General features: G+C 45.6%; 1 pseudogene; it reads right to left on the bottom strand.

The window, feature by feature from the left end:
- Positions 1-3,538: 3,538 nt before the first annotated feature.
- Positions 3,539-12,976, bottom strand: LOC150039520 (uncharacterized; annotated as a pseudogene).
- Between the last annotated feature and the right edge of the window lie 12,640 nt (positions 12,977-25,616).

Here is a 25,616-nt window from a genome sequence, read left to right as displayed (position 1 = left end):
GTGGCCCCTAGAATTGGGGGAGCAGTTCTATGCTAATTTTTTCATAACTAATGCAGTCATCATAGAATGCCACAACATCCGTATCTTGTCTCTCCGTAACAGCGGCTGAATGGCTCTAGTCAGGACAGGGAGCATGCCAATTACTAAGATGCTGCTAGGCCAGCTACACCCAAGAGCTGGGGCCTGTGGCAGTTTCTAGTTGCTGGGAGCTTAAGGCCTGAGAGGATTGCTGATGAACCAGGCTTTGGAGGATGGTTTTGGCCCAGGGCGAATTAGGCCCATTTTTGGAGACTGCTTTCTTAAGGTCTTTTAGGGTGGGTCTATTGCCCCCAGGGTTAGCATTTACCGAGCATGGTGGGAAGGAGTAAAATGGCGGCTTAACCCGCCCTTTCCTTTCAGGGGAGGAGCTGCCACGATATGGCGGGTTAACCTCCTCTTCCGGTTTAACACGAGGTGAAGTGTGGGAGTAAAATGGCGGAGGCTGCTCTGCCCTCCAATTGTCTGCCGCAAATTTTGGGGCAGGAGCACTTGGTGTAGGGCTCTGGGGCCCAATCCCAGGATCAAAGGGGCCCAAAAATCCCTCCTCAGGGCAAGGCTCTAAAACCTGAGCAGTGGAAGGGCCAACTTTCCACAACTCTGAGCACTCCTTATTTAAAGTTTCCTTGGCCCTAGATGCCTTAAGGGCAGATAAAGTCTGATAGACCCCAAGGGGAGGATCCTCTCCCAAGTTAATCTTCCTCCCTCTCACCAGGAGACATATGCAGTCCCATGTGGCCCAATTGAAAAGAATGGCTACCATTAACACGGCACACGTTAAGGCCTCCCAGAGATCTGAAATCACCATACCTCTGCTTTTAAATCTGGACGCTATGAGCACCGGTTAATTTTGTAGATCTGACCTGTCCTGAGCCACCAACAAAATATTATCAGAGTGTATGGAAATTGTAAAAAAGCAATCTTTAAGATCAATGATCATTTTATCTACATAAAAACAATTCTTGTCAAACACATTTGGTAAAGGCTATTTACAGCATACATGGCCAAGCATGCACTATTTACAGTTTCAAGCAGAAAATCTTCCTTATTTGACCACAATTGCAATAACTACATGAATCTGATCTCCAGCTTGGCTCTGGGTTACCGGGAAAGCTAAGAAGGTTTGGTTTTTCAAAAGCAAGGTGGCAGAGTTCTAAATTGAGGGAGGGAACGCAACTCTTAAGGAGTTGAATATGTTCCCGTCTATGTTGGAGTGATCGCCGCAAGGCTGATAAATCAGGCATAGGGGGATCGGGCTCGTGGAGAGCCGGGGCATGAGAGAAGGGGGTCGGGAGGCCTGTCGCAGTACCTCCTCGCCGTACTTACTTAGAAGGGGGTCGGGAGGCCTGTCACAGTACCTCCTCGCCGTACTTACTTAGAAGGGGGTCGGGAGGCCTGTCGCAGTACTTCCTCGCCGTACTTAATTCTTTTTAACCCAAATTCTTCGTGTCTTGAGAGCCTATGAACAATTCCTGTGACGATGATGCCTGTCCCATGGTCAGTCACTTACCTTTCGCCGTCTCCACTCAGCGTTGACCGAGATGTCTCGGGCGGGCTACTCCGAGCTGGTCACACAATCACTTGGATCCAAGGTTTCCTGGAAGACAGCGTTCCTCAGCCTCGCGGGCACTCGAGCCGCACGTTGGGCGCCATTTGTCCCGTCCGGTGGGACGTCAACTAGGGCCAAGAACCTAGAGGGAGGAATGAAAGGGACAGGAGACATGAAGAAGGCAGCAAGACAAGTGTTCTGATCAAGCTGCGAATTTTATTTTTCACACAGGGGTTTATATGCCTCTTCAGGAGAGGCAGGAGGGGGTTGGGGTGTGGGAACCGCTTGGGGCAGGGGGTGTGGTAATGGGATGTTTGCTTCTGCTCCGGGTAGAGGCCAGGTGGTAGGATGTTTGCATATCAATGCAAGCAGACATGCAGGCACCAAGAATTCAGGGAAGGGGAGAATGTCTCCGACAACACATAGACAGACACACTCAGATACATAGACATACACACAGAGACAAACACAGACAACCACATACAGACACACAGAAACACAGACACACACACATAGACTCCCTGATACACAGACACACACATGGACACACACAGAGACATACACAAACACAAACACACACACACACACAAACCACAGACAGACACACAAACACAGACCGACAGACACACTGAGACACACACAAAGACCCCCCCCACACAGACACACAGACATACTGACAAACTGACACATAGACACACTGACACATAGACAGATACAGACAGATACACAGACAGACACAAGAACACACACCCACACATCGACACACAGACACACAGCCAGACATGCAGACAGACACACAAACACACAGACACTCGCACACAGAGACACAAACACACACACAGACAGACACTCAGATAGATACCCAGACACACACACAGACACACAGACAGATGCAGACAAACACACAGAAACACACATAGACACACAGAGAAACATAAAGAGACACACACAGACACACACACACACACACAAAAATACACAGACAGACAATAACAGATACACAGACACAAAGACAGACACACAGACAGAAATACACAGACACACAAGACAGAAATACACAAACACATAGACACATACACAGAGACACACAGATAGCCACACTCAAACACAAACACCCACACAGGCACACAGAGAGATACAAACACAAACACACACAGACACACAAAAGAGACACACACAGGCACACACAAACACACACTGATATACTGATACACACAGACACACCCTCACAATGACAGACACACACGGACCACAGACAGACAGAAGACACACAAACAGACACACGGACACACACACAAAGACACACAGACAGACACACAAACACAGACAGACAGACAAACACAGACCCAGACAGACAGACGCACAGTCCCAGAGACACAGACACACACACACACACAAACACAGACACAGATACAAAGACACACACTGACAGACACATAGACACACAGACCCACACACAGATACACAGACACACAGACACAAAGACAGATAGGTATACAGACCCACAAACACACACACAGACACCCAAACACACAGACACACATAAAGATACACTGATAGACACACAGACATACAGAAACACAGATACACAGATAAACACACAAACATACAGACACAAAACACACACAGACAGACACAGATACATATACAGACCCACAGACAGACCCACAGGCACACAGACAGACACACAGACACCTACAGACACACAGACATAAAGCCACCCATATAGACACACAGAAACACAGACAGACACACCATCCAACACAGACAGACAGACAAACACAGAGACACACAACCTGAATCACAGTCGCACAGACACCCATACAGACATACAAACACACAAAGAGACACAGGGACACACAAACCGACAGACACACAGCCAGACACAGGGACACACAGCAAGTCACAGACACACAAACACACAGACAGATACAAAGATACACAGACAAACCCTCACAATGACAGACACACACAGACACATAGACACACACAAACATACATACAGACATGCATGCCTACACACACATACACAAAGACATACATAGACACACACGAACACACACACAGAGAAAGACACACAGACTCAAAGACACACACACATAGATAAACAGACAGACATGCAGACCACCACAGATGCAGATACACAGGCAAACAAACAAATACATAGAAACACAAATAGAGACAGACACAGAGTGATAGACACACAGAGACACACAGACACAAGGACACGGAGACACACAAACAGACACACAGAGACACACAGACAAACACACAAACAGACACACAGACACATACACAGATACACATGGATACGCAGACACACAGACACACAGACACACAGACAGGCACACAGAGAGACACAGACAGACACACAATCACATAGACACACAGACATACTGACAGACACACAGAGACACAGAAAGACAGACAGACACGCAGAAACACGAACACAAACCCAGACCCTCAGACACACATACACAGACACACAAATACACAGAAACACAGCCATACAGAGAGACACACAGTCAGAAACACAGACAGACACAGAATCACACACACAGACAAACACACAGAGACACACAGACACACCGACACACACACACACACACACACAGGCAAACAGACACATACACAGACCTACACACAGATACACACACAGATACACACACACAATCAGACAGCCACCCACACACACACAGACAGACACATAGACACACACAGACATACAGACACACAGACATAGACACACAGACAGACAGACACAAATATACACAGATAAAGAGACACACGGACAAACAGACACACGGACATAGATACAGAAACACACACATGGACAGACACACAGATGTACACCTTGACAAACACACACAGAGACAACAGATACACAGGCACACACAAAGGACACACACACAGAGAAACACGCACAAACTCCCAGACAAACACAGAAAGTCTCAGAAAGACGCACAGATACAGACACACACACAGACACACAGTCACACAGACATGCACACAGACACACAGAGAGACACATAGACACACACAAAGACACACAGACATACACACAGACACACACAGACATACACACAGACACAGACACACACACAGACATACAGACACAAAGGCACACACACACAAACCCACAGACAAACACACAGACACACAGATACACAAATAGACACACACATGCAGACACACAGACACCTACAGAGACAGACAGACACACAAAGAGACACACAAAGAGACACACAGAAACACAGACACAAACACAGACACTCAGACACACACCCAGATACACACAAAGACACACAGAGAGACCCACAGACACACACACAGTCACACAGTCACGAGACAGGCACAGGCACACAGAGGGACACACAGACAAACAAAGACACACAAACACAGACAGACACACAGACAAATACACAGACACACACAGACACAGAGAAACACAGAGAGATGCACAGACACACAGACACACACAGACACACAGTCACACAGACAGGCACAAAGACACACATAGCAACACACAGACACAGACAGACAAACAGACACACACAGATAGACACATAGACACACAGACAGATGCACAGACATACAGACACATCCACACACAGATACACAGATACAGACAAAAACAAGGACACACAGACACACACAAAGACACACAGTCACACAGACAGGCACAAAGACACACAGACAGACACAGACACACACACACAGACATACACAGACACACACACAGACATATATACACACAGGCACAGACAAACAGACTGACAGACACAAAGACACACAGACACAAAGAGATAGACACATGGACACAAACATAGAAATACACACGCAGACAGACACACAGACATACACACAAACACACACAGGGACACACAGACACACAGGCACACACACATACACCCCCCACAGACACAGACATACACACACACACACATACACAAAGACACAGAACATACACAGACTCCCAGACAGATACGCACAAAGACACAGAACATACACACAGACTCCTAGACAGACACACACACACAAAGACACAGAGCATACACACAGACTCCCAGACAGACACACTGACAAAGATAGACAAAGACACACACACACACAGACACACAGTGAGAGATACAAACACAAACACATAGACACACAGACATGCAGACCCAAACACAGACACACAAACACAAACACACACACAGAGACAGATACACAGACACACAAAACAGACACAGAGAGACACACACAGAAACACAACCATACACCCTGACACACAAAAACACATAGACACACACAGAGGGACACAGAGACACACACATACACACACAATCCCACATAGACACACACACATACACACAGACAGTGTCAAACAGACACACACAGATACACACATACACACACACGGACACATAGACAGACACACAGACACACACACGCAGAAACAGACACAGACACAGACATACAGTCAGAAACACCGACACAAAGATAGACACACAAAGCCACACAGGCACACAGACACACACACCAACACACTGACTGACACACAGACACACATATACAGAGACACACAAAAAGACACACAGACAGACACAAAGACACAGACACACATAGACTCCCAGTCAGACACACAGACATACAGACAAACACACACAGAGACATGCAGATACACACACAAGCACACAGACAAACAGACATGCAGACACACACAGACAGACACAGACAGACCGAGAAACACACACAGATACACAGACACACTGGCATACACAGACACACACAGACATACACAGACACAGATAGACACATATAAACAGACACACAGACACACACACACACACCCAGACACCCATAAATACACAAAGATAGACACACAGACTCCTAGACAGACACACAGACACAATGACTCACACACAGACACACACAGTCACACAGTCATGGAGAGAGGAATAGACAAACAGAAAGACACACAGACACATAGTCACACATACACACAAACACAGACACAAACAGACACACAGATACAGACACAAAAATGCAGATACACAGACAAACACACAGACATACAGATGCACAGACACATACACAGACACACAGACACACAGACGGACAGAGACACACAGACACATAGATAAACACAGACATACAGACACCCAGATAGAAACAGACAGACAGACAATCACACAGACACACACAGACAAACACACAGACAAACACAGAGACAGATATACAGCTAGAAACACAGTTGCACAGATATCCACAAAGACATAGACACACAGACAGACAAACAGACACACACACATATACACAGACATAAAGAGAAAGTCACACACACACAGACAAACCCACAGACACACAGACACACACTCAGAAACACACACAGACAGACACACATTCATACACAGAGTTTCACAGAGACATACACACAGACACACAGACAAACACATACAAACAGATACACAGATATACACAAGACACACAAACCACAAATACACAGACACACACACAGAGATACACAGACAGACACACATGCAGACACACAGACAGATTCAGAGACACACAGACACACACAGGCACACAGACACATTGACACACACAAAGACCCACACATACACAGAGACACACACAGACAGACACAGACACACAGACAGTCCCACAAACACACAGACAAACAGACACACAGATGAACACACACATACACAGATACACACATACACGCAGACCATAGACACACAGACACACAGACACACACACACACATAAACACACAGACATGCACACTGACACACAGACATAGACACAGACACACAGACCGACACACAGACAGACACTGTGACACACACAGACACACAGACACACCCTTACAATGACAGGCACACAGAAAGACACACACACAGACACACAGATGCACAGACACAGTTTCACAGACATACACACAATGGTATACACACAGACACACACATACACAGACAGACACACAGACCAACACACAGAGAGACAGACAGACAGACAGACAGACACAGAGACACAGAGACACACACACAGGTAAAGACCGACAGACACAAAGAGACACACACAGACAGACACAGGCACACACATACAGACACACAGACACACACACACACATACAGATACCCAAATAGACACGCAGACAGACATACACACAAACACACACACAGACAGACACACACACAGACACTCAGATGTACAGACACCCAGATAGACACCCAGACAGACACACAGACAGGCAGACAGACACACATAGACATACACAGACACATAGAGACAGACACACAGACGCCGACCAACAGACACAGAGACACACACAGACTTCCAGACAGACCCCCAGACATACACAGATACACAGACCCAGACACACAGACACACACACAGACACAAACACACACAAACACAAAATCACATAAACACAGACACTCACACAGACACATCGATTTAAACACAGACACACAGACAGACACACACAGACAGACAGACATAGACAGGCACGCACACACAGACAGAAAGACACACAGATAGACACAGACAGACACACAGACACACACAGACATACAGATCATACAGATACACAGACACAGACACACTGACAGACAGAGAAACACAAAGACAAACAGACACTAGACACAAACACAGACATACAGATACACAGATACACACAGACACAGAAACACACATACAGACATATAAACATGCACACAGAGACACAGACAGACACACAGACACACGGACACAAACGCATAAAGAAACACACAGACACATTCAGACAAACAGACACACAGACACACAAAAAAATTCAAACACAGATATATAGACAGACACACATATGCACACAGGCACACACAGACACACAGTTACAGACACACAGACAGACACACCGTCACACGCAGACACACAAACTCACACAGGCACACAGACACAGACAAACACACAGACACACAGAGAGATACACGCACAAACAGACACACACAGACACACAGAAACATACACAAACAAACTGACAAACAGAAACACAGATACACCCTTACAACGACAGACACACACAGACACAGAGACAGACACAAGACACACAAATAGACACACACACACACACAGACACACACACACAAAGACAGACAGAACACAGACATGCACACACACAGAGACACACACGCAGACAGACAGGCACACAGTAACAAAGACCCAGACACACACAGACAAACACACAAACACACACAAAAATACAAAGAGACACAGAGACAGACACACAGACACAGAGACTCACACACAGATACACAGACTCACAGATACAGACATACACACACAGACACAAAGACAGATAGATATACAGACACACAAATCCAGACATAGACACACAGGCACATACACACAGACACACATAAAGATACACTGATGGACACACAGACACCCAGAAACACAGACAAACACACAAACATACAGACGCAGACACCTACAGACACACAGATGGACACATAGACACAGAGACACACCCAGACACCCAGACATAAAGACATCCAAATGGACACACAGACAGACAGAAAAAGAGACCCACACAGTCAGACACACAGAAACACAGAGACAGATACACAACAGGAAACACAGTCACACAGACACTCACACAGACATACAAACGCACACAGACACACAGACACACACTCAAACACACAGACACACACACAGAAACACACACAGACAGACACACAGAGACACAGGCAGAAACAGAGATGCACAAAACAGTCACAGACACACAAACACACAGACACAAAGACACACAGACATACCTTTCAAATGACAGACACACACACAGACACATAGAAAGACACGTGCAGACAAACAGACACACACAGACACAAAGACACACAGACATACCCTCAAAACGACACACACACACAGACACATAGAAAGACATGTGCAGACAAACAGACACACAGACATGTACACCTACACATGCACATACACATAGATGTATATAGACACACACTCAGACACACAGACGCACATATAGAAAGACACACAGACTCAAAGGCTCATACACACAGATACACAGACACACAGACTGACACACATACAGACACACAGACATATAGACAGATAGAGAAAGAGAGACACACATACAGGCACACAAACAGACACACAGAAACACAGATAGACACAGACCGACAGATACACAGAGACACACAGACAAAAAGACACCCAGACAGACACACAGACAAACACACAAACAGACACACAGACACACACAGAAAGACAAACAGCTAGCAATACAGTCGCACAGACACCCACACAAACATATAGACACAAACAGAAACACACAGACACACACACAGACAGAGACACAAACAGTCACACAGACAAACAACCAGACACACACAGAGACACACACAGAGATGGTCACACAGACAGACATAGACACAGAGATACACAGCCGGACATAGACACAGAAACACACACAGATAGACACACAAACCAACAGACATACACACAGACACACATTCACACAGATCGCACACAGACAAACAGAGACACTTACAGAAACTTACACCCACAGAAACAGACACACAAACACTCACACACAGACAGACACACAGACACACACAAAGGTTCACAGACAGATACAAAGACACACACACACACGGAGACACACAGACACACAGGCACTCACAAAACAGATACACAGACAGATACCCCGACAGACACACAGACACACACAGGTAGGCACATAGACACACACACAGAAACACAGGCAGACCCATAAACACACATGCATACACAGATACACAAAAACACACAGACACAGAGACATACACAAAGACACACACAGACACAAAGACACACACAAACACACAGAGTCACACACAGATACGCACACTTAAAGATACACCAACAGACACACCCAGAAACACAGGCACACATACTGACATACAGACAGACACACATACAGAAATACAGACACACACAGTCACACAGACACAAATACCCAAACACAGATACACACACACACACACACACAGACATACAGACAGACAAATCCAGACACAGACACACACACCCACAGAAACACACAGGCATACTCACACAGATATAGAGAAAGTCACACAGACACACACAAACACACAGACTCACAGACAGACACATTGACACACACAGACACACACACAGAGACACAAAGACAGACACAGACAGACAGACAGACAGACAGACAGGCAAAAACCCAGACACACAGACACAGACACACAGACAAACACAGACTTAAAGACAGACACCCAGACAGGCATACACAGACATGCACATAGACACAGAGACATACACACAGATTCAGACACAAACACAGACACACCGACAGACAGACAGTCACACACACCAACACACAGACACACACAGAGAGACTCACAGACAGATACAGACAGACACACAGACATACAGACACAGACACACAGACAGACACAAACACACAAAGACACACAGACACATAGACTCAGACACAGACACACAGAGAGACAGACACAAGGATACTAACACAGAAACACACACAGACAGACACACAGACATACACAGAGATAGACACACGCAGAGACACACAGACACACAGACACAAAGGTAAACATACAATGACACACAGACACACACATACCCAGACACACACAAAGACACACAAACAGACACACCGATTCCCAGACAGACACACAGACAAAGACACACACTCAGACACACAGACACACAGACACACACAGATACACACAGACATACACAGACACACACAGACACACAGTCAGAGACATGCACACAGACATACAGGGAGACACAAAGACAGCAGACACAAACACAGACACACAAAACAAACACACAGACAGATACACAGACACACACAGAAAGACACAAAGACTCAGACACAGACAAACAAACATACACACAGACACACACAGACAAACAGCCACACACACAGAGACACAGAGAAACACACATAGAGACACACACAGAGACTCACCCAGACACACACACAGACACATAGAGAGTGACAAACAGAGACACACACAGATACCCACACAGACATAGAGAGACACACAAGAAAAACACAGACACATACACACAGCCACAAACACAGTCACAGACACAGACAGACATACTGACACACATGCAGAAACTCAAACAAGCACACAGACACACAAACAGAAAAACACACATACACACAGAGAAACAAACACACAGACAAACACACAGAGACACTCACAGACACACACAAACACACAGACAAACTGATACACACAGGCAGACACACAGACACACCCTCACAATGACAGACACACACACAGACACACAGACAGACACAAGACACACACGATGAATTAATGCACCCTCTATCTGGCAAATATCATGTAACCATTTTACTAATTACAATAAAAAAGAAAAAAAAGACACACATACAGACACACAGATACACACAAACAGACAGACACACAAAGACACAGAGACAGACACAACGCACACACAGACACACAGATATACACACACAGACAGACACACACAGACACACAGAGATACCCACAGACACACAGACAGACAGACACACACATACACACAGATATTCAGACACCCAGATAGTCACACAGACAGACAGACAGCCACACAGCCACACACAGGCACAGAGATAGACACACAGCTAGAAACACAGTCGCACAGACACCCACACAGATATACAGCCTCACACAGAGACACAAAGACAGACACAAGACACACACACAGACACACACACATGCACGGACACAAAGAGACAGTCACACAGACACACACACAGAGAAACACACAGACACACAAAGAAACACACACAGACAGACACACAGGCAGACACAGAGACACACAGCCAGTCACAGTTACACAAACACACACAGGGACAGATACACAGACACACAGAAACACCCAGAGAGATACATAGATACACACACATACACACACTGACACACAGACACATATAGACACACACAGACACACTGACACACACATAAACACACAGACACACATATACACACACAGAAACACACACAGACGTACCCACAGACACACAGACATAGACATAGGCACACAGACACACAAACAGACACACTGACACACACACATACAGACACACCCTCACAATGAAAGACACACACACACATACACACAGACAGACACACGTGCAGACAAATAGACAAACAGAAACACACACACATACAAACAGACATATATGGACACACACAGATGCTCACACAGACAGACAGAAAGACACACAGACTCATGGACACACACTCAGGCCCACACACAGACAAACACACACAGATACACAGACACACATGCAGACATACAGACACAGACAGACACAGAGACATATACAGGCACACAGACGCACAGATAGACACAAAGACACACACACACACAGACCGACAGACACACAGAGACACACACAGACAGACACAGACACAGACACAGACAAACACACACACAGACACACAGACATACACAGACAGACACAGACTCATATAACAACACACAGCCAGACTCACAGATACATAGACACACAGACATACAGACGCCTAGATAAACACACAGTCAGACAGACAGACATACAGACACATGCAGACAGACACAGAGCTAGACACACAGATGCACAGAAATCCAAACAGACATACAGACACAAACAGAAACACACAGAAAGACACACAGACACATGCATACAGACACAAATAGACAGTCACATAGACACACACACAGATAATCCTACAGACATGGAGACACATAGACACACACAGACACACAGCCAGACGCAGACACACAGCCGCAAACAGAGACATACAGTCAGACACAGACACACCAAAACCCCCAGAGAGGCACACAGACACACACATAGACACACAGTTACACACACTCACAGACACACAGTTATGCAGACATGCACAGAGACACACAGACACTCAGACACACACACAGAGATAGATACACAAAGATAAAGACACCCAGACACACACAGACACACGCAAAAACACAGACACAGATACAAAGACACACTGATAGATGCACAGACACAAACAGACACACGCAAAACACAAAGACACAGATGGACATACAGAAACACAAAGAGACACACAGACAGAAATATACACAGATGCACAGACTCACACACACACAGACAGACACACACATAGACACAAAGACACACTCACACAGACAAACAAACACACTCACACAGACACACAGAGACACACAGACACACACAGAGACAAACACACAGCTAGAAACACAGTGGAATAGACACCCACACAGACATACAGCCAGACACACAGAGAGATACACAGACACACACAGACACAGAGACACACACAGACAGACCCACATACAGGCATACAGACACACAAACAGACACACACACAGACAAACACACAGACACATAGACACACACACATACACACACACACATGGAAACACACACAAACAGCCAGACACAGAGACACAGAGCCAGTCACAGACACACAAACACACAAACAGACACATAGTCATGCACATAGACACACACACAGAGACAGAGACACACACACAGACACACAGACACACACATACAGACTCAGATACACACAGACACACAGACCACAGACACACACACATAAACAAACACACAGACACACATATAGACACACACGCAGACACACAGACATAGACACAGGCACACAGACACACACACACAGACACACTGACACACACACAGACACACAGTCATGCAGCCATGTACATTCTCGTAATGAAGGACACACAGAGACAGAGAGATACACATGCACAGATAAACAGAAACACAGACACAGATACACAGAGATAAATTGACACACACAGACACACACACACAGAAAGACACACAGACTCTCTCACACACACAGGCACACATAGGGACACACATAGAGACACACAGAAAGACACACAGACACACAGACATACAGTAACCCAGATAGACACATAGACAGACTGACAGACAGACAGACAGACACGGAGACAAAGACACACACAGACAGAGACACAGACATACAGAGAAAGACACACAGCTAGAAACACAGTCGCACAGACACCCACACCGAGATATAGACACAAACTGAGACACACAGACAGACACACAGATAGACAGACAGAGACAGACACACAGACAGACATACAGACGCACACACATGGACACAAAGAGTCACGCAGAAGCACAGACAAACACACAGACACACAGCCAGACACACAGCCAGGCATAGAGACACACAGCCAGACACAGACACACAAACACTGAATCACACACAGACAGACACACAGACAGACACACACAGACACAGAGACACACACAGACACACAGACACAAAGACACACACAAACATAGTTAAACAGACAGACACAAAGTCACACAGAGAGACACGTATGCACACAAACATAGATACACAGACAGACACACTGAAAGACACAGAGAAACACAGATCCACACAGATAGACCCATAGACGCACACACAGACACACAGAGGCATATACACAGACACACACACAGACACACACACAGACACAGACAGACACCTAAACACAGAGACACACACCCAGACACACAGACCAACAGATACAGACAAAAAGGCACACAGACAGACAGATACACTTACCCACACAGATGTATAGACATACACACAGACACAGATACACAGACACACATACAGAGACACACAGACAGACACAGACACAGACACACACACAGAAACACAGACAGACACACAATCACACTCACACAAATACACAGATATACACACCGACCCAGACACACACACAGACACACAGGCAGACAACAAACACACACACACACACACACATAGACAGACACACAATGACATAGACACACAGACATGCAGACAGACTCAGAGACACCCAGACATACACACACAGACACAGACAGACAGAAATACATACAGAAAGACAAACACACACAGAGAGACAGACACACACACAGACACACAGAGATATAGACACACACACAGAGACAGAGCTACAGACACACACACACACAGAAACAGAGACAGAAACAGACACACAGACACACACAGAGACACACAGATAGACACAGTGACAGACACACAGAAACACAGACACATGGACAAAAACAGACAGTCACACACACACACATAAAGACACACAGAAAAAATCAAAAACACAGACACACAGTCAGACACATAGGCACACCGACAGACACACCCACAGAAAAACATACACACACAGCCAGAAATAAAGACAGACACACAGACAGACACACACAGACACAAAGACACACACACACAGAAACCCACACTGACACATAGACACAAACACAGACACACAGACAGACACACAGACACAAATACACACAGACGCATACAGAGAGACACACAGAGAGATGCACAGACACAAAGACAGACAGGCACACAGACACACAGACACGCAAACAGACACTTAGACACACACACACACAAACACCCACACACTCACCCACAGACACACACACACACAAAGACATAAAGAAGGATACACAGACAAACAGACATGCAGACACACAGACTCCCCAACTGTCACACGGACACACACACAGAGAAACACAGACACATAGACATGCATACATATTCATAGACACACAGATACACACATACATGCATAGACACACAGACACACAGACACATACAGACAGACACACAGACAAACACAGACTCACAAGACACACACACAGACACATAGACAAACTCACAATCACACACACACAGACATATAGATAGCGAAACACACACAGAGACAGACACACAGACTCATACAGACAGACACAGAGACACATACACAGATACCAAGACAAATGCATGCACACACAGACACAGAGACACACAGAGGGACACACAAATACACAGACACACAGAAACACAGACACACAGACACACATACAGACACACAGAAACACTGACACAGACACAGAGACACACAGACAGACATACAGACAGACACACATACACAAACACACAGTCACACACACAGACCAACACAGACACACAAACATAGACAGTCACACAGACACAAACACAGCACACAGAGAAACACACACACAGATACACTGACAGACTGAGACTGACAAACACATGGACACACATCCAGGCACAGAGACACAGAGACACAGGGACACACATACAGACACACAGGCACAGAGATACATACACAGACATACAGAAACACAGACTCAGACACACAGACAGACACATAGTCTCCCACTGACAGACACACAGACACACACACAGACAGACACACAGAGACACAGAGACACAGACACATACAAAGACACACAGACACAGAGACGCACACACAGACACACACAGAAAAACATACATACACACAGACACACAACACACACAAAGACACACACACACACAGCCAGACATATGGATGCAGAGATACCCACACAGACACAGAGACACACACACAGACAGACACACAGAGAAACACACAGAAACACACACAGATACACAGAGAGGCCCACAGACACATATACACCAACACACACCCGGACACATAGACACACACACACGCAGACAGACAAAAAGACACAGAGACTAACACACAGGCAGACACAAGGACAGACACAGAGACACAAAGACAAGACACAGAAACACACACAGGCACACAGACACACAGACAGATACACAGACACATACAAACACATATACACAGACACACAGACATACAGACACACACAGACAGACACATAGACACACACACAGGCACACGCAGACAGACACACGCACATAGACACACACATAGACACAAAGACACAGACACAGAGACTAACAGACACACAGAAACCCACAGACACACACAGATATACACATAGACACACAGATACACATACACAGACACTAAGATACACAAACACACACAGACACACACAGTCACACACACACACACGGACAAAAACAGACAGTCACACAGACACACACAGAGACACACAGACAAACAAACACACAGACACAGAGACAGACACACAGACAGACATACAGACAGACACAGAGACTCAGACACACCCACAGAAAAACAAACACACACATCCAGAAATACAGACTTACACATACACATACAAACAGACACACACACAGTCACACACACACACACATGGACAAACACAGACACACAGACACACAGACTCAGAGACACAAAGACACACAGACACACACACACAGACACACAGACACAAGGACAGACAGACACCCAAACAGATACTCAGACACCCATACAAACACACAGAAACTCCCCAACTGACACACAGACTCACAGACAAACACAGAGACACACAAACAGGCAGACATGCACACAGACACACAGATACACACATGCATGCACACAGATACACATATGCATGCACACACATACACACACACACTGACAAACATACAGCCAAACAGCCGAACACACATTCACACAGACACCCACACAGACACACAGACACACACAGAGTCACAAAGACAGACACACAGACACATAGACAATGGACACAGACAAACAGACACACACACACACACACAAACACACACAGACAGAAACACAGAAAAACAGACATACACACAGACATACACACATATACAGATACACACACATACACAAACACACACACACACAAACACACACAGACAGACACACAGATTCCCTGAAAGGCACATAGGCACACACACACACACACACACAGAAACACAGATCTGAGACGCGTACACAGAAACAAAGATACATGCTGACACTGACATGCAGACACACACACAGATACACAGACACACACGCACATACACACACACAGACAGACATGCAGACACACAGAGATAGACCCAGAGACACACCCACTGATACCTGGATACACAGACACACAGACATACAGACACACACAGAGACACACAGACACACACAGAGCCAGACACAGAGCCAGACACACAGATGAACTGACACCCACACAGACACACACAGAGACACACAGACAGACAGAGAGACACACACAGAGACAGAGAGACAGAAGCAGAGACTCAGACAGATACACACACAGACAGAAACACAGACACACAGAGAGACACACAGACTCAAAAACAGACATGCAGTCAGATACAGAGACCCACAGTCACACAGACACACACACGGACACACACTCAGACAGACACACAGGCACACACAGACACACAGACACACAGAGACACACAGATAGACACAGAGACAAACACACACACAGATACTCATACAGAGAAAAAGAAACACACTCAGACACACAGAGACACACACAGAAACACACATACAAATATGCACAGCCGGTCACACACAGACACACATACAGAGACAAACACACCCAGACACACAAACACCCACACAAACATACAGATACACACAGCCACACAGAGAAACACATAGTTGCACAGACACACACTCGCAGACACACAGACATTCACAGAGACAGACACATGTACACACACAGACATTGACAGATAGAAACACAGACACACAAACAGACATACAAACACACAGTCAGACACAGACAGACATACACACAAACACAAGGCACACACACAAACACATGCAGACATACAGACAGACACACTGACATACATACACAGACACTCAGACACACTCACAGACAGACACAGGGACACAGACAGACAGATACAAACACAGAGAGAGAGACAGAGACACACTCACACAGAGATACACAGACAGACACACAGACACAAACAGACAATCACACAGACACACACAGACAGACACACACACAAACACATGCATACAGACAGACACAAAGCCAGATAGAGAGATACACAGCCAGACACTTAGACAAACATACAGACAGAAACACAGACAGAAACACAGACAGACACAGACAGACACACATACAGTCACACAGACACACAGGTACACACATACACACATACAGACACACGCATACAGACACAAACACACACACACAAACAGACACAGAGACATAAAGACAGACAGACAAACAGAAACACAGACACAGAGACACAGCACACAGACACAGACACAAACATAAAGTGACAGAAACAAACAGACATACACACAGACACATATACAAAGACACACACAGAGACATTCACTAAGATACACAGACACACAGACACACAGACAGACACACAGACACAGACACACAGACAGACATACCGACGCGCGCACACACACACACACACAAACACACAGACACACACACACACAGACACAGACTCAGACACACAGACACACACAAACACAGTCACACAGACACAGAGAAACACATAGACAGACACAGAGACACATGCACAGAAAAACAGAAAGAGGCACAGACACACAGACAGTCACACAGATGGACTCACAGGCACAAAGACACATAGACATGCACACAGACACAGTCACACACACAGACACACAGACACACACACACAGACACCCACATATACACACAGACACCCACATATGCACACAGTCAAACACACAATCACACACAAAGACACACAGAGACACACACACAGACAAATACACAGAAAGACAAACAGCTAGGCACACAGTCCCACAGACACGCAAACAGACACAGACACATGCAGAGGCACATAGATACACAAACAGACACAGAGATATACACACAGACAGCCATACAGCCAGACACAGAGACACACAGACAGAAACACAGACACACAGACAGACACAAACACAAACACAGACACATAGTCACACACAGAGACACAAAGGCACACACACAGAGACACCAAGACACACAAACAAATACACACACACATAAAGGTAGACAGACACACAGACTAAAAAGCAGACACATATATACAGAGACACAGACACACATACACAGACACAGAGACACACACATCCAGACACATCCACCCACAGACACACATACACAGACACACACACAGCCAGACACACACAGAGACACACAAATCCACAGACACAGAAACCTAGACAGACAGACACACAGACAGACACACAGACAGACACACAGACACATACACAGATATCCGGATAGACACATACACACACACACAGACACACAAACAGACATAGACAGACAGACACAACACACAGACACACAGATGTAAAATAGACACACAGACACCCACACACAGACACAGACACACACAGACACAGAGACAGACTCACAATCACAGACACAGAGACACACACTCACACAGACACACACACAGACACACACTCAGATACTGAGACACACACAGACACACACAAAGACAGACCCACACACAGACACATAGAGAGATGCACAGCCACCCCCTCACACAGACACACAGAGAGACAAAGACATAGAAACAGACACACACAGACACACAGACAGACACACAGAAAACACACAGGCACACAGTCTCACACACAGACACAGACACAGCCAGACACAGAGACACACAGACCAACCCACAGAAATATAGACACACGAACACACAGACAGGTAGACACACACACACACACACACACAGAAACACAGTCAGACACACAGACACACATTCAGACTGACACACAGAAATATACTCAGACACACAGACACACACAGAAAGACAGACACAGAGACACACACTCAGACAGACACAGAGACACACAGAGCAACCCACAGAAATATAGACACACAAACACACAGACAAGTAGACACACACACAGAAACAGTCAGACACACAGACACACATTCAGACCGATGCATAGACAGATACTCAGACACACAGACACACACAGAAAGACAGGCAGAGACACACCCCTAGACAGACACATGGACACAGAGACATATACACATACACACACACAACCCCCCCACACACAGACACACACAGAGACACACACAGAGACACCCACAGAGACAGACATACAAACACACAAACAGACACCAGACACACACACAGACATACAGACACACAGACATGCACACTGAAACAGAGACTCACGCAGACACATAGACACACAGGCACACACACACAGACAGACACACAGCCTGACACACAGACACACAGCCACAGAGACACACACAGAGACACACACACAGGTACACACAAACACAGATACACACAAACACAGATACAGAGAGACACAAAGACACAGAGACACACACACAGAAACACAGACAGATGCACAGACAGTCTAATGGGCACACACACATACAGATACAGACAGGGAGACATACAGACACACACACAGACACAGAGACAAAGAGACACATAGACACACACAGAGTCACCCAGACAGATACACATACACACACAGAGTCACCCAGACAGATACACATACACACACACATACACAGACGTAAGAAAGACACACAGACACACACACACAGACACACACATGCAAATCGACACACAGTCACACAAACAGACACACACAGAGACAGACTAACAATCACACACACAGACATAGACACAGAGACACACACACTCACACAGACAGGCCGACAGACACACAGACACACAGAGACACACAGAGACACACAGATACTCACAAACACAGACACACAGAAACACAGACACACAGAAACACAGACACACAGAAACACAGACACACACACAGACATACACACAGACACACAGACAATCAGACACACAGACACAGACAGACAAACCACACACATACTCTTAACACTCAAAGCCGACAGGTACATTTTGGGCGTGTCCACACTCTGCCTCACTTCAGCCCTAGGGATACCCACAGGGTCCCTCCACAGCGTCAGTCTCTCTCTTGGTCCCTGCTCAGGTTCCTTAGGCAGATCACGAGTGTGTTGTTATTTTATTTACTGGCATATTCATGTTATGCAACATGAATGTTTGGCATTTTCTGGGGGTCTGGACACTCCTCTCGCCTCAGGAAGGCCTGGAGCCAGGCCTGTGGCAGAGTCTGGCACAGAATGCAACTCATCCCCAAGTCCTTTCCGGGCCTCACTTGCCAAGGGCAAAGAAGGCATCTGTTCTCTTCAGTTTGACACAACACTGTAGTTGAATTGAAATAGGGTTCAAGTAGTGAATTTTGGAGCAAGAAATACTAAGCACCTAGCAGGTGGGGTTGGAGTAGCCTCAGAGCCTGTTGATGTAAATGGCCGCTGCAGCCCCGCCTCCTTTGCATGTGCAGGCAGGACTTGTTGTGGTCCTGCCTACCTCCTTCTGGGACTGAGGCTCCGTGGCATCCCGTGCCTCCTTCACACACACACTGGATTTTTTGTTCAGCCTTGTGTGAGATGCACCTGCCTCCTTTGGGGAAGCGATTGCACATGGCATCCTGTGGGCAGGTTTTGCCGTAAATCCGCACACCTGGTTCTGGGCCTGCCTGCTTATGGGCACTTCTAAACAGGTTGGGCTTCTCAGTTCTTATCCCTTCAAGGCACACACGAGGATCTGAGGAGTCCCAGACATCTTTGTCGGTTCTTTCTTCATGGATATTTTCTCTTAAAGAGCTCAAGTGTAAGTCTCAGTTCTTTACATCTCCCTTTTGAAACAAGACCTTGGGATTCTGAATTAGAGCCGAATTTGCCAGCTGGAGGTTGCAGTGCTTCACACCTTTAGCCCCTGCTCTCCAGGAGGTGTGAGTGAATAAGGAAACATCAGGGGCATGGATGAGCCCAGGGTGCCAAGGTAAAAGAGTTTCACACTGCCCAGGTAGCCACACTCGCTTTCCGGAAAGAGCCAAATCCCACTGGACTACAATTCCCAGGAGTGCAAGCGCTAGCGCAGGCGAACGTGGCCATTAGAGGTCCACTTGCTGGAAGTGGGCGTATGGCCTGTCCTGCCTTACCCTTACCTTGGCTGGCACCGACAGTGCCCGGAGACTCTGGCAACAGCAGTGCTCACTGCAGGTCCCGCTCACGGTTTCGTCGCTGCAGTTCAATGGCACAAGTAAGCTGCAGAGGCTCGAAATTCGGTCAACAATGATGAGTCTGTTATTGTAGAGAAATATTTTTTTTTGCTTTATAAACTTTATTTTAAACATGGCAAGGCAAAATACGTATTTTTCATATTTTTATTGTAATTATATTCACCAGATATAACATGCTTTACTTCACATACATTGATACCCTTTCTCATGTCATGGTCCTGATTTCCCTCTCCACCCCTATCCAATTTCAAATAACCAATCAAGCATATATACAATATATCAGATAACAAGGTGAAATACTGTGACAATATAAGATAACCAAGGGATATCTCATATTGGTATAGTATCTCACTTTGTTATCTGATATATTGAATTTATTTGTATTTGGATATTTGAAATTTGATAGGGAAGGGGGGAAAACCAAGACGGGTGGGGGGTGTGTTGGGGGGAGGGAAATGGGTACCAAGACATGTGAAAGGGTATCAATGCATGTGAATTAATGCACCTTCTATCTGGCAAATATCATGTAACCCTTTTACTAATTACAATAAAAAAATTTAATAAAAGAAAGATAACCAAGGGACAGCAAAAGAGATGAGAGACAACATAGTATATTAAGGACAACAAGCACTCATTATATGGCTTTTGTTTCTATATCATGGAAGTCCTTTCATTTAGCATCATACTATATGCCCTTATGTATCTAGGTTTTGTTCTATTGTAAATCTCTGCTAGGAGAGCACAAGGTTTCTACTGATTATGACAAATGATGGAAACCATTGAGCGTATGTTCCTTTGAGTCTGGCTTACTTCACTTAATATGATATTTTCTAAGTCTTTCCATTTCCTTACAAATGGGGCCATGTCATTCTTTCTGACAGCAGCATAGAATTCCACTGTGTACAAATACTGTATCTTGTTGATCCACTCATCAACTGAGGGACATCTGGGTTGGTCCCATATCTTTGCCATGGTAAATAGTGCTGCAATGAACATTGTTGTGCTAGTGGCTTTAGTATGTCCTTGTTTCTGGATGATTGGGTAAATGCCAAGTAGTGGAATTGCTGGGTCATGTTTAGTCTTTTAGGAACTGCCATACTGCTTTCCACAGTGGTTGAACAAGTTTGCATTCCCACCAACAGTGTAGTAGTGATCCCTTCTGGCCACATCCCCTCCAGCATCAGGTGTTATTAGATTTCTTGATCCTGGCCATTCTAACAGGAGTGAGGTGGAATCTTAGAATTGTTTTGATTGGCATTTGTTATGGCCAGATATGTTGAGCATTTCTTCATGTGTCTATAGGCCATTTTTATTTCTTCTTCAGAGAAGACTTTAAGTCCTGTCCCATCTTTTAATGAAATGGTTGTTTTTTTGGAGATTAGTTTTGGAGTGATTCAATTTTTTGAGCTGTTGATATATTTTAGATATGAGGCCTTTGTCCATTGTATGGTTAGTGAAGATCTTCTTCCACTCTCTATGTAGGCTTTCTGGTTAGTTTTTTAGCTATGTCCTTTGCCATACAGAAGCTCTGCAGTTAAGGCAGTCCCCCTTATCCAGCCTTTCTCTGATTTGTTGTGTTCCTTGGTCCTTATTAAGAAAGTTTCTACCAGTGCCAAGGAGACCTTCTTGTAATTTTCAGTGTATCTGCTTTTATGTAGAGGTCTTTGATGCATTTGGAGTTAATCCTAGTGCAGGGGGAAAAAGAAGGATCCAACTTTATTTTTCTGCAGGTGCTTAACCAGTTCTGCCAGCACCACTTGTTGAAGAGGCTATCTTTCTTCCATTCCATTTTTTTGGCTCCCTTATCAAACATTAGGTGGCCATAGGTCTGTGGTTTAATATCTGGATCCTTAGCTCTATTCCACTGGTCCTCAGGCCTGTTCTTGTGCCAATACCAAGCTGTTTTGATAATTATAGCTCTGTAATTGTCTAAAGTTTGGTATTGAAATTCCTCCTGTGCTGTTTGTTCTGCTAAGAAGTGTTTTTGCGGGCCAGGAGTGTGGCTTAGTGGTAGAGTGCTTGCCTAGCATGTACGAAGACCCAGGTTCGATTCCTCGGTACCACATACTTAGAAAAAGCCAGAAGTGGGGCTAAGGGTCAAGTGGTAGAGGTCTAGCCTTGAGAAAAATCCAAGGACAGTGCTCAGGCCCTGAGCT

This window comes from Megascapheus bottae, unplaced genomic scaffold (genome assembly GCF_031878675.1).
Source record: "Megascapheus bottae isolate mThoBot1 unplaced genomic scaffold, mThoBot2.hap1 HAP1_SCAFFOLD_142, whole genome shotgun sequence".
Classification (NCBI taxonomy): domain Eukaryota; kingdom Metazoa; phylum Chordata; class Mammalia; order Rodentia; family Geomyidae; genus Megascapheus; species Megascapheus bottae.
This window is presented reverse-complemented; position numbering and strand designations above follow the sequence as displayed.